Here is a 14011-nt window from a genome sequence, read left to right as displayed (position 1 = left end):
ACAAATGCTAGGTGATTTTGTTAGAACTCTTTTGGTTGCAAATAACAAAAGCCTTCTTGGAGCTAACTGAAGCCTCAATACTGACTTGAAGTCATGACCAGTATATCCTCAAGTTATTATTATTATTATTGTTATTATTATTACTGTGACAGGGTCTTGCTGTGTTGCTCAGAGTGGTTTCCAATTCCTAGCCTCAAGTAATCCTCCTGCCTCAGCCTCCCTGCTAGCTGGGATTATAGGTGTGAGCTACCATGCCCGGCTTATTTTCCCAAATTCTTAACAGCTAGGCTAAGACTTTCTCCATCTAGTTTAGATTCAATCTAGGCCAGAGATTAGTTCATTGATCCAGAACTGGGTACCTGATACCAAAATGGCCAGTCACAGGGCCTCCAGTGGAATATAGAGTTAGGTTTCAGAGATTTCAGCCTCAGCCTGTCTGGTTTGTTGAATAGAGGAGATAAAACCTAGGGATATGTGACCAACTGAGTCCTATCATGCAGCCTAGAAAGCATAAAATCCTCATCTGTGATAAAAGAGAATAATGAAGTAGATTTCCCGGTACTGTGCAGAAAAGAGACAGAGATAGTCCTGCCAGCACTCTAGTCCCTGATTCCAAACCATTCCTGAGCCTTGACTGTATTCCTGTCTTTGTATTCTTGTTCACAAAAAGGGAGTAAACTAGAGATACTGCAGTTTGTCAAGGCACATGACTAATTTTAACAGCTTTATTGAGGTATCACTGACATACAATAAACTGTGCATATTTAAAGTCTACAATTTGATAAATATTGACATGTTTTGTGAAAACATTACCATAAAAGCAATAAGGAATATACTTATCATCCCTAAAAGTTCTCTTGTACCCAATTGTCCTTTCTGCCCTCCCTCCAATCTCATCCCTAGGCAAACACTGATCTGCATTCTATCACTACAGATTCATTTTCATTTTATAAACTTTTATATAAATGGAATAATACAGTGCATACTTTTTTGTGTGGCATCTTTCGCTTGGATATAGTTATTTTGAGATTCATCCATATTGTTATGCATATCATATTGTAGTACATTCATTCCTTTTTATGGCTGGGTAGTATTCCAGTGTATGGATGTACTAGTTTATCACTTGTTGATGGACTTTTGGGTTGTTTCTATTTTTAGTTAATAACTAATACATCTTCTATGAATATTAATGTACAAGTCTTTGTATGGACATATGCTTTCATTTCTCTTGAGTAAATACCTAGGAGTGGAATGGCTGGATCATATGGTAGGTGTATGTTTAACTTTTTAAAAGACTGCCAAATTATTTTCCAAAATGAGTGTACCATTTTTCATTCACAGTAGCAGCATATCAGAGTTGTAGTGCCTTGCAAAAACTTATTATAATTATTCTTTTTGGTGCTAGGTATTCTAGTACATTGTAGTGTTATCTCATTGTGGCTTTGCTTTGCATTTTCCTAATGACTAATGATGTTGAGAATCTTTTCATGTGCTTGTTTGCCATGCTTCTTTGATATATCTTCTTTGGTGGTGTCTGTTCAAATAGTTTACCTTTTTTTAAAATTTGTTGTTCATCTTCTTGTTATTGAGATTTGAAGGTTCTTTATTCTGTATGCAAGTTTTTAAATATTAGATATGATTTTTGCATATTTTCTACTGGTCTGTAGTTTCTTTTTTCATTCTGTCAACAGTGTCTTTTATAGAAGAGTTGTTTCTTTTCAATTTTGATCAAGTTCAACTTATTAATTTGTCTTTTTGTGGATCATGCTTTTCGTGTCATATCTAAAAAATCTTGGCTTAACCCAAGGTCACAAAGGTTTTTGCCAAAGTTCTGGAAATTTTATAGCTCCAGATTTTACATTTAGGTCTATGATGCATTTTGAGTTAATTTTTGTAGATGGTATTAGGTATGGATCTTAGTTCACATGGATGTCCAGTTGTTCCAGCACCATTGCTGAAAAAAGCTACCCTTTCTCCACTGAATTGCCTTTAAATTTTTTAAATGGACAAATAATAATTGTGCATGTTTGTGGGATACAATGTGAGGTTTGCGTCTATGTATACATTATAGAAAGATTTAATCAAGATAAGTAACGTATCCATCACCTCACCAACTTATCTGTTTTTTGTGGTGAAAATTTTAAAAATCTATTTTAGCAGTTTTGAAATATACACTATTAGCTGTGGTCACCATGCTGTGCAATAGGTCACTAAAATTTATTCTCCAGTCTAACTGAAACTTTGGACCCTTTGATCAACATCCTCACTTTCCCCATGCTTCCTCCTCCTTCCCCTGCCTCTGATAACCACTTTTCTATTTTCTGTTTCTATGAGATTGACTTTTTTAGATTCCACATATAAGTGAGATCATACAGTATTGTCTATGTCTGGCTTATTTCACTTAGCATAATTTCCTCCAATTCTTTCCACGTTGTCATGGATGCAAATGACAGAATTACTTTTTTAAGGTTGTATAGTATTTCATTGTGTATATATACTACATTTTCTTTATCCATTCATTCATTGATGGATTCTTAGATTGCTTCCACATTTTGACTACTATGAATAATGCTGAAATAAACACTGGAGTGCAGATATCTCTTTAACATACTGATTTCAATTTCTTCGAATATATACCCAGAGGGGGGAAAAGGATCTGAGCAGACATTTCTCAAAAGAAGAGATACAAATCACCAACAAATATATTAAAAAATGTTGAAAATCTCTAATCATCAGGGGAAACGCAAATTAAAACCACAGTGAAATATCACCTCACAGCTGTTACAATGGCTATTGTCAAAAGGATGAATAACAGGTATTGATGTGGATGTGGAGACTGTTGGTGGCAATGTAAACTGGTGCACTCACTATGGAAAGAAGTATGGAGGTTCCTCAAAAAGCTGAATTGCTTTTGAATATTTGTTGAAAATAACTTGCCCATATATGTTGTGGGTCTGTTTATGGACTCTATTCTGTTTCATTGATCAATACCACACTGTCTTGAATATTGTAGCTTTACAGTAAAAATTGAAATCAGGTAGTATTATCCCCCTAATGCTCTTTTTAAAAGTTGTTTTGGCTATTTTAGTCAATTTCCATATGAACTTTAGAATCAGCTTGTCAATTTCTACAGAAAAAGCCAGCTAGGACTTTGATCGGGGTTGTGCTGTAACTATAAATCAATTAGGAGTGAACTGACATCTTAATGATATCAATCCTTCTGCCCTATGAATACAGTATATTTCTACATTTATTTAAGCCTAAAGTTTTCAGGACAGGTCTTGCACATCTTTAATCAGATTTATCTCTAACTTCTAAAGCAAGACCCTTCTATGTATGCTACCCAAAGCCCTGTGAGGGTATTTTTTTTTTTGTAATAGATTCCATTCAATAATAGGTTCCATTCAATAATTGATGAGATGAGTGTTTTGAAGAAACGCAAATTTACCAGAGAGACAAAATGTATCTTAAATAGTTTTCAATTTGTTTTTTAGTCAGAGTTAATGCAGTTGAAATCTTTTAGTTTCACATTAGGCACACAGCAAGCTTGCAAATGCTTTTAGACTGATTAGGGATCAGCTACCAGCTCTGTGCACTTTGGTGTGTGTGTGTGTGTGTGTGTGTGTGTGTGTGTGTATGTTATGTGTGTGCCCACATCTGCCTGTATGGTCTCTTAGTTAATTTTTATAATTGTATAATTAATTGGTGCTGTCTAATCTTTGGGGGCATGGTAGGCAGAATTCTAAGATGGTCCTAAGATTCTTGTCTTCTGTTATACATTCTCCACTTAGGTATGGTTGGGACCTGTGAATATGCTGGGCTATCACTCTTGTGATTAGGTTACATTATGTGGCAAAGGTGAAGAGATTTTGCAGATGTAATCAAGGCATAGAGTTAACTTTTGAGTTAATCAAAATGGTGATAATCTTGGGTGGGCCTGACTTAATCTGGTAAAAGACCTTAAAAGAGGCACTGGACCCCTCCTGAGGAGAAAGAAGTTTTTCTGTTGGCCTTGGCTAAGTAGAACAACCATGTTGTCAACTGCTAATGGAGAGGGGCTGCCTCTAGAGCCAGCAAATGCTACGGGTCTTAATTCTGTAACTGCAAGGAACTGAATTTTGCCAACAATCTGAATGAGTTTGGAAGAAGATTCTGAGTTCCACATGAGAACACAGCCCAGCCAAAAACTTGATTGCAGCCTTGTGAGACCCTGAGCAGTGCACCCAGCTAAACCATACATGGACTCCCAACACATGGAAACAGATAATTAATGTGTGTGTTTTTAGCAATGAACAATAACTACGTCAGCGGATACTCTAGCTGGCATTTGAAATGCTTCCCATTGTATTTGTTTGCTAGACCTGCCATAACAAAGTATAACACCATAGACTGGGTAACTTAAACAACAAAAATTTATTTTCTTGTAATTCTAGAAGATCAAGGTGTAGGTAAGTTTGGTTTCTTCTGAAGCCCCATCTTGTCTTGCAAGTGGTTGCCTTCTCACTGCATCCTCACATGGTCCTTCCTCTGTGTGCATATATGTCTAAGTCCTAAACTCTTCCTAAAAGGACACCAGTCATGTTGGATTCGGGCCCATCTTAGAGACATTACTTTAACTGAATTACCTCTTTAAAGACCTTTTCTCCAAGTGCAATGTACTCTCCCATGTGTTATCTTATTTGAAACCCAAAACAATGCTGTGGGGCATATCAGACCAGTATTATTTTGCTCCCCACTGGAAATTTGGGAAAACACTCTCAGAGCACTAACTTAATGTCACATAACACATAAATTGTCTTCTGACTCCGAGTCTAGTGCTCTATCCAGTAGATTAAGTATTCAGATAAAGCATCCGAACCCAAACAGCAATGGACTTCTATTGGATAAGTATATTTGTAATATATTATTGCCAGTTCTTTTTCTTTTTTCTTTTTTTTTTAACTGAGAATCTGTGCAAGCTACTGGCAGTTCAAATGCAGGTCCTGTAGTTGCCCCCATCTCAACACCCTTGCTATGAGGGTTTTCTCTTTGTGTAGATAAGGGCTGCTTGGCCCACACTGGATTATCCCATTTTTACCGGCATTTCTGTGGGAGAAACTTATTATAAAGTAACCCCACTTGAACCTTTTTATGGCAGGACAAAGCGGTGACTCGAGTGTACACCAGCTCAGTTTGTACTTATTATTTTTTAACCTGTGTGCCAGGTTTTTGATACATGCTAAAAGTGATTGCTTGGAATATATCACCTCAGTGAGATTGTAAACTTCTGTAAAAGGTGCTTTCTACCTAATAAGTATTTAGTGTGTAAGGCAGGTATACAATAATTATTGAATAAGCATAGTGGAGAAGCCAATGGATGCATTCCTGTTAACAAAGGGGAATTGGGTTCAATACACTTGCAGGTAAAAAGTAATAATGCAAATTCTATGTATATTTGGAGTTCTTTGATTATTTGGTAAAGTCCAACAATGTGGTACTATCTTTAGTTCTAGCAAGTTTTTGAGTAGCTGATTATTCTCAAATTTACCTAAAACCTACTACTAGAATTTCAGTGTATGTAAGTTGAAATACAAAGTCAGCAATGTTGAAGATCTCAGATCCCAGAGGGAGAAATCCTAGAAAACATAAAGATTCCACACTCACCGCATCGCTTCCTTAAGAAGAAGAAGAAAAAAAAAAACAGTCAAAGAAAAAAAATCACAACAGTGATTAAACTGGTTGTTAAGAGCAAACTCCCTTTATTTTCCCAAGGAGGAGTCTGGAATTATAAGTAGAAAGGGCAAAGGAAGAGGTGTAAGAAGGTGGCCCCAGGCTGTAACCGTCAAGAAGGCAAAGAATGAATAGAAGACAAGCAAGGGGAAAAACAGGCTTGACTGGGGTTTTTTGGGGGGCTAGGCTGATAGAACAGAATCAAGATTCTGACTTAGAAGAGCAGTGCCACCAGAGTTTGGAAGCAGTTTGCATAGTGGTTAAGAGCCTGGGTGCCAGAATCACACCGCTTGGGATCCTGAGTCCCGCTCTGCCACTTACTATTTATGTAACCTCTGGCAACTTGCTTAACCTATACATCTCAGTTTTGTCACTTGTAAAATGGAGACAATAGTGTGTAACTTATAGAGTAGCTGTGAATTAGGTAAGTTGATGCTTCAGTGCTTGGTTCATAGCAGACACTCAGTAAAATGTTAAGTTGTTATTTGTAGTTTTTATCCTTCCTCTTTCTTAATGTTGCGTACTGCAGCAGGGAGGGGGAGGGATGAAGCGCTTATCCCACTATAAGAGTGATATTTGTGTGAGAGCCTGGGTCAGGCTTATTTTGAGACGTGGGCCCCACTGAGGTGAGGTGGCACCGCTTCCAGAGCACACCCTTTGCTCGGGCTCCGCCGTGACTATGAGGAGGCCGAGGCCACGGCTGGCAGAATGCACGGATGGACCTCCTTGGAGTGGCTAACCCGGGGCGGCTGCACTGTTGTCCCTGGATACTTGACACTTTTCACTTTTTCTGCCTCCCGGCACTAGAAGCCATGTGGGCTCACACCCGAGCCTCCCGGTTTCGGAAGCGTGAGGGCCACTTAGCGGTCATTCAGCTTCAGGGTCCGGCCCTGTCACGCCTTGGCTACAGCCTGGGAGTTCCGTTCGGACCCCACACACTGTCCTAGCCCCCGCTCCCCACCACCCTGCCTCCCGCGCAGGCGCCGCCGGGGCCACCCCCGCCGCCATGTTTCCCCCGCCCGAGCGCTCCCCCCCCACTGCCCCCTCCCTCCCCAACTGGGTTCCCGCCCCCCTCCCTCAGCAGCCCCCCCACACCCTGGTGAGGTCAGGCGGAGGCTCTGCCGCTGCGGCCGCAGTAGCTCGGCTCCTATTCCCGGGAAGCCAGGAACGGGGACTTTTGAAAATAACTGGAGCGGCATTCGGGTTAGGGTCCCTGCTCTCCGCCTGCGCCAGGACAGGGTGAAGTGGTCGCGGCGAGCAGAGGGTGCGAAGGTGCGGGTGCTGGTGCCTCGCAGCAGGAGGGAGCCCCGGCTGCGCCGCGCGACTCCCTCTTTGGCCCTCGGAGCGCAGCACCCGGCGGACAAGCGGCGGAACGCCAGGACGCGGCGAGCAAGGTGAGGCAGGGTCCTGAAGTCACAGGGGCTCCATCAGCCGCTTCCCTGCTTTCGGACCCGGCGCTGCGCGGTGCGCGGCGAGTAGTTGCAATCTGTACCGGGGCAGAGGAGCAGAGGAGCAGGGAACCAGCTTCGTTTTGCCCGCCGCCCCCTCTTTTTCTCCCGCGTGCTGGTGCGCGCCCTCATCCTTACACCTTCGCATCCCTTTCTCCGGGTCCCTCTGGCTCCGTCGGACGCCTGGGTTCTTCTAGGACCCCAGAACCCGGCTTTACTGTGCTTCTTTGTCATCTCTCCAAGATCTTCTCCTCTGGGCCTCGCTGTTGCTGCCCTGACGGTCTGGGGTCCCTCTGCCCGCCCCGGCCCTACTGTCTCTTGCCCTCTAATAGTTTCTGCTTTGTGCCTCCTAATCCATCTCTGCTTCAGAATCTTCTAACTTAGGAGGCTCCTCTGCTGGCTCCCAAGTCAGGAGCACACTCCTCTTCTGCCTCAAAGCTTTTAACTTAGCTCTGAATGTCTTCAGCTCTGAATATTTTGACTTTTTTGTTTGTTTGTTTGTTTAATCACAGTTGACTAATGATTTTCTTGGAGGCTTACAGTCTAGGCTACAGTTTACTGAAAGTGATGAGATCATTCCTTCACTAAATAGCCATAGTAAATGTCAACTAGGGAACTTTAAAGTTTCTTTCTAGGTTTCATTAACTTAGCCCAAGAACAATAGCCACTTAAAATGTATGTATATATGTTGGTACGCAATCTTCGTACATGGTCCTAAATCTGATTCTTCCCTGGCTGCTGAGCAGGCCTGAGAGAGAGGATTGGTGGGAATTGTGATGCCTGGCTCCATTTCTCTAATTGTAAACTAGGATGTTAATCGTTTTAATGTAGTCAGAGGACTTTAGTGGTTTGGGATAAAGTCGCTCAAGTTAGCATAGGCTGGTAACTAAGCACATTGAATGGAGACTAAGAGACGCTGGGATTTAAAACTGTCTCTGGAGGGCACCTGCTTTTTTTTTTTAAGTCACAGTTTCTTAACAGTAGATTTCATGTTTGTATAAACCCTCTAAAAGCAGCATATTTTAAAACCACGTAGTTACAAAAAAGACTACTCACTCTTAGCGATATCGCTTTCTCCCCATGTAGTTGTGGTGTTAGCTCCCATACTGAGGTTCATTTGCTCACTTTCATACTGCAATTAGTGTGTGAAGAAAACTGAACGGAGAAGCACAAAGTGGAGGCAAATACCAGTGAACAAGCACATGCTGACATATGCAGCTGTGTTTTTGGAAATAGACTGTATCTAGTGTTCAAATTTAAAAACTGAGAAAAATGAAATAATTCAGCATTTATGACATCATTTTACATCTAAAAATATTAGCTCCTTTAACTGCAAGTTCTTATTAATATCCTCATACTTAACGGTAAAAGAGTTGTTTGCCTGATGTATGACCAAGTGTTGCCATTGACACAGTGTGCACTAATTGGCAGCAATCTCAGAAGAAACCAGGTTGTGAATGAAGATAATGGCTAAATTTCACTGTCCTGGTAGCACTTCTTATGGCAGTGAGATGAGAGTAGTTTCTGCTGCAACATCAAATGATGTATTTAAAAAAACAGATAAATAAGAGCTTCAATTATTAAAAAGCCCAAGGTTTTCAATCTGCCATTTTTATAAGCACACTTCAAAAAGTGTAGTGTGATTATATAAGGCTTAGTTGATGTTCTGAAGAAAGTAGTTTTCACAAGAAAAGTAAAGCCTATTGCTTATCAATTTAATTTAGTTAGATAACTTGCAGATGATTTGTAGTTTTCCAATTGATTTGGTAAATTCCTGAGTTTACTTGAGGTTTATTAAAAAATGGAATGTAGTAGGGAAAGGGTACTTATTCTAATAGGCCCACCTTTCTAAATCTGTAATTTTCTTAGCAAACCATTCTCAAAATACATAAAAACTTACAACTTTTTCAAGGAAAAGAGTTTATACTATTTTCTTACTTTTTTCTTTTCACGCTTATTATTGATACAAAATCTAAGCTAAGATTGCTGCTAATGTGATTGCATAGTAAGACTATTTATATTTGCCAGGAAAAGAATGAAGGTGGATATGAGTTAGCCATAAGCATTTTGCTCTGAATCTTCAATATGACTCAATATGTGTTTGATAGTCCATCTGGTACACCTAGAGCTTATCAGACTGGATATTTCTGGTATTACTAAATGTAACTGCACTAACTTACTGGATTATCTTCTTTCTCATTTTATTTACATTTCAAATTATGCTTCTTCATGTAATTTGACTTGCAGTAGTGAAATGAGACTGATCAATTTTCAAATTGTTTGATTTTTACTGATGTTTGATAAACCACTAAAACCTCTTGAAAATATTTTTTTCTTAAATCTACTGTTTGAAACCGATGTATTTTTATTGCTATGAAATAATACAACAAATTTCCAGGAATTATTTCAGAAAATGTGGAAAGACTGTAGAGAAATGAATAGCCCTAGAGAAAATATCTCAAAATTATAAAAACGGCTCTCTCGAGTTACTGATATTCATAACAATCAGGTTTTTATGTATCATTAATTCATTTACTAATTCATTTTACAAAATCTACTGGGTACTTGTGTGCCAAGGCTCTGTGTTAGGCACAGTGATAAACCTTATAAGGCACAATCTTTGCTCTTGTGGAGTATCACAGTGCTTATATTCTACCAGAGAATACAGACAATAAACAAGCAAACAAATGAAGAAGATCCTTATAGACTGTACTAAGAGCAATGAAAATAAGTAGGGGAATATGATACAGATAACTAGGAAGGGCCTACTTTAGTGTGGGAAGTCAGAAAACGCCTCTCAGAGAAGATGATTGAGCAGAGACCTGAAAGAGAAGAGAGAATAGGCCTACCTTGTCAGGATCTGGGAGAACATTCCCGAGATAACATTCTTGCAGAGAGAAGAGTAAGAGCCAAGGCCTTGAGGGGGGAAAAGAGATTTGGCGTTTTTGAAGGGCAGAAAGCAAGCCAGCATGGCTGCATCCTAGTGAGCTGGTAGTGATTAAAGAAGATGTTACAGAGCCTAGAAGCAGCTCAATAACAGATAAATAGGACTTGGAGGTCCTGAGAAAGAATTTGGGTTTGATTCTCAGAACAATAGGAAGCCATTGAAGAGTCTTTCCTGGGGAAGGTCATTGACTTAAAAAAGTTATCCAGGGAAATAAAAAAAAAAAGTTTTGCAGAGGATAAATAGAATGTCTACTCATTCAGTCATTTATATTAATACCTGAGAATAAAAAAACTCTATGATCAGTATGCTAAATAATCATGTAATTCGGTTCCTCTACTCTGTTTAGGTAAGGGGATGGGGGAATGGGAACACTGAGGTGAGTATGTTAAAAGGCAGTTTACTTTCCACTGTCACATTGTGACTTGTGCTACAAGGTAAGTTGTCACCAACTTTATTAAAAATCAGATCATTGTTCAACTTAATTTATTTTTCAAAGAATGATGTCTTATTTTCTCATGGAAATACGTTTCCTTTGGAAGGTTGGAAATTTTATTTTGTATAAAGGAATAACCTAGGTTTTAGAACGGGCCTTTGGAATTTTAAGAAGGGCTTATCATTTTCTTTTACCTGTTGCCTCTCCAGCATTTTCAAATGGCCATAGCTTTATTCCTTGAGAGATTAGGGTTACTGTGTTTCCTGAGGCTTAAATTAATTTATTGCCCTAAGCCCTTCCTTGAAAGCAATCCAGCTTTGAGGTCTACTTGATCCCAAATAGGAATGCAGATGATTATTGACATTCCATAGGAGTAAATCCTAATATTGTGGGGGGATAACCTGCAAAATAACCTTCATCAGTGCCTGCAGGGTCAACTTGATTTGATCCCAGCCTACTTTCCCATATGTCCTTATTATTCTCTTTCACAAATCTCTATTGGTTTAAACTGATTTTCCCCAGTTTGGAACTTTTGTGCTTAGCATTATTCCTGGCATAGAGTAGGTGCACAGTAGGTGCTTGTCAAATGGATGCCATGCCTTTCTTTTTTATCATTTCAAATCCCAGGTCCTATTACACTATTCCCCATTGAACTAGATCTCCCCCTCTGAAAGTGAACAGCAGTCACACACTTGCCCTGTTGTGTCATAATTATGCTTATTTGATGCCTGGCCATCTCCCCACTTGCCTCTGGCTTCATGAAGGCGACCTAGACCTTATCTGGTTTGCTCATTGTTGTATTCTGAGCACCCAGCACATGGTATGCACTTTATAAATAGTTATTGAATAATGAATAAATGCTGTCTTGTGATGTTTCTCCTATTAATTTTTGGATATTAGATCATTTAATACTGTTTTACTTTTCATGTGTTTGGTGTTCCGAAGTGGTTTCTGAGAGAGATTGTAGAGCATACTTGTTAAGAGCTCAAGCTCTGGAGCTAGGCCACCTAGGTTTCAATTCCAGCTAGGAGACTTAATAGTTGTGGGACACTGGGTGAGTCAGTAGACCTCCCTGTACCTCAGTTATCTCATATGTAAAAAAGGGATAATAGAACTTGCCTCTTACGGTACTTGCAAAGATTACATGAATTAGCTAGGCCCACTTTTTCTTTTTTCTTTTTTTTTTAGACGGAATCTTGCTCTCTCGCTCTATCATTCAGGCTGGAGTGCAGTGGCATGATCCTGGCTCACTGCAACCTCTGCCTCCCGGGTTCAAGCAATTCTCTTACCTCAGCCTCCCGAGTGGCTGGGACTACAGGTGCGTGCCACCACGCCAGGCTAATTTTTTGTATTTTTAGTAGAGACAGGGTTTCACCATGTTAGCCAGGATGGTCTCGATCTTCTGACCTCGTGATCCACCTGCCTTGGCCTCCCAAGGTGTTGGGATTACAGGTGTGAGCCACTGCTCCCGGCCTAACTTTTTATTTTTAGTAGAGACAGGGTTTCACCATTTTGGCGAGGCTGGTTTCAAACTCTTGACCTCAGGTGATCCACCCACCTCGGGCTCCCAAAGTGCTGGGATTGCAGGCATGAACCACCTACCCTGGCCTAGGCCCACAATTTGTTTGCAATTTTTAAATTTCGAAAGCTCTGAAAACTGATAAAGATTTTATTTGGTAACTTAGATGCCAAAACTCATGTGGTGGCAAAACCTGGCTTAAATTGACATAGGGTATTTATAGTCTTTACTCTACTTAATGTTGGTCTTTATTTTGTTTTGCTATAGAATTACTAATATGTTTATGGGGTTGCACCATAGACCCTAATGGTGTATTACATAACATATGGTATATGAAGTATATTTCCTGTCTAAAGGTCTGGACATTTCTAAATTCAGAAACACATCTGGCACCAAGATTTTTTGATGAGATTGTACACCTTGCAGTAAACTGCTTAAATCAGGGCCTTGCACATAGTATATTGTTGCTGTGGGTGGTGGAGATTAGGGAGGTAAATAAACTACTTTATCTTTCCCAATAGCTTGCTCATAATAGTTACCATGTAAATATGTACTGATTTACTCATGCAATAACTCTGTGAATAGAGGACTGGCTGTGTGGTTCTCATGTCATAGGAAAATAGATATGGCAGGGTCATGTAATTGAAATGAGCCATACCATTTGAACCAGCCATCCCATTACTGGGTATATACCCAAAGGGCTGTAAATCATGCTGCTATAAAGACACATGCACATGCATGTTTATTGCAGCACTGTTCACAATAGCAAAGACTTGGAACCAACCCAAATGTCCAACAACGATAGTCTGGATTAAGGAAATGTGGCAAATATACACCATGGAATACTATGCAGCCATAAAAATGACGAGTTCATGTCCTTTGTAGGGACATGGATGAAACTGGAAATCATCATTCTCAGTAAACTATCGCAAGGACAAAAAACCAAACACTGCATGTTCTCACTCATAGGTGGGAATTGAACAATGAGAACACATGGACACAGGAAGGGGAACATCACACTCTGGGGACTGTTGTGGGGTGGGGGGAGTGGGGAGGGATAGCATTAGGAGATATACCTAATGCTAAATGACGAGTTAATGGGTGCAGCACACCAACATGGCACATGTATACATATGTAACAAACCTGCACATTGTGCACATGTACCCTAAAACAAAGCATAATAATAATAAAATTAAAAAATGAAAGAAAAAAAAGAAAATAAAATCACAATTTCATGCATGTATTTGTATTTGTCATCTATGGCAAACCATGGGGATGTTGAAATATGAAATTTCAAATACCCTCCTTATTATGTTAGATGCATAATTTTTAACAATAGAAGCCTTAAATAAAATATTAAGATAAAAAAAATGAGCCAAGACTCGTCTGTTAGTACTGTCATCTGGTACCATTCAGAGCAGTTTAGTTTTTGTTTTTCTGTTGTTATTTAAACCAACCTATGCTTCTTTAGCACAAGAGAGTCTTTTGTGGGGGCCGGGGTAAGAAATTCAGTTAAGAACTTATTTAATGTGATTAGACACTTATTTTTTTGCAGTTGTTGAACATTTATTGAATTGCTAATGTGTATAGAAATCTGTATTAAGAGCAAGAGAAGGCCGAGCATGGTGGCTCAGGCCTGTAATCCCAGCACTTTGGGAGGCAGAGGCGGGCAGATGATAAGGTCAGGAGATTGAGACCATCCTGACCAACATGGCGAAACCCTGTCTCTACTAAAAATACAAAAATGAGCTGGGCATGGTGGCATGTGTCTGTAATCCCAGCTACTTGGGAGGCTGAGGCAGGAGAATCACTTGAGCCAGGGAGTTGGAGGTTGCAGTGAGCCAAGATGGTGCCACTGCACTCCAGCCTGGTAACAGAGCGAGACTCAGTTTTTAAAAAAAAAAAAAAGAAAGGAAGAAAACAAAAGAGAAAGGTAAAAAACAAATGAGACATG

The sequence above is a fragment of the Nomascus leucogenys genome, chromosome X (assembly GCF_006542625.1).
Source record: "Nomascus leucogenys isolate Asia chromosome X, Asia_NLE_v1, whole genome shotgun sequence".
In the NCBI taxonomy this organism is placed as follows: domain Eukaryota; kingdom Metazoa; phylum Chordata; class Mammalia; order Primates; family Hylobatidae; genus Nomascus; species Nomascus leucogenys.
This window is presented reverse-complemented; position numbering follows the sequence as displayed.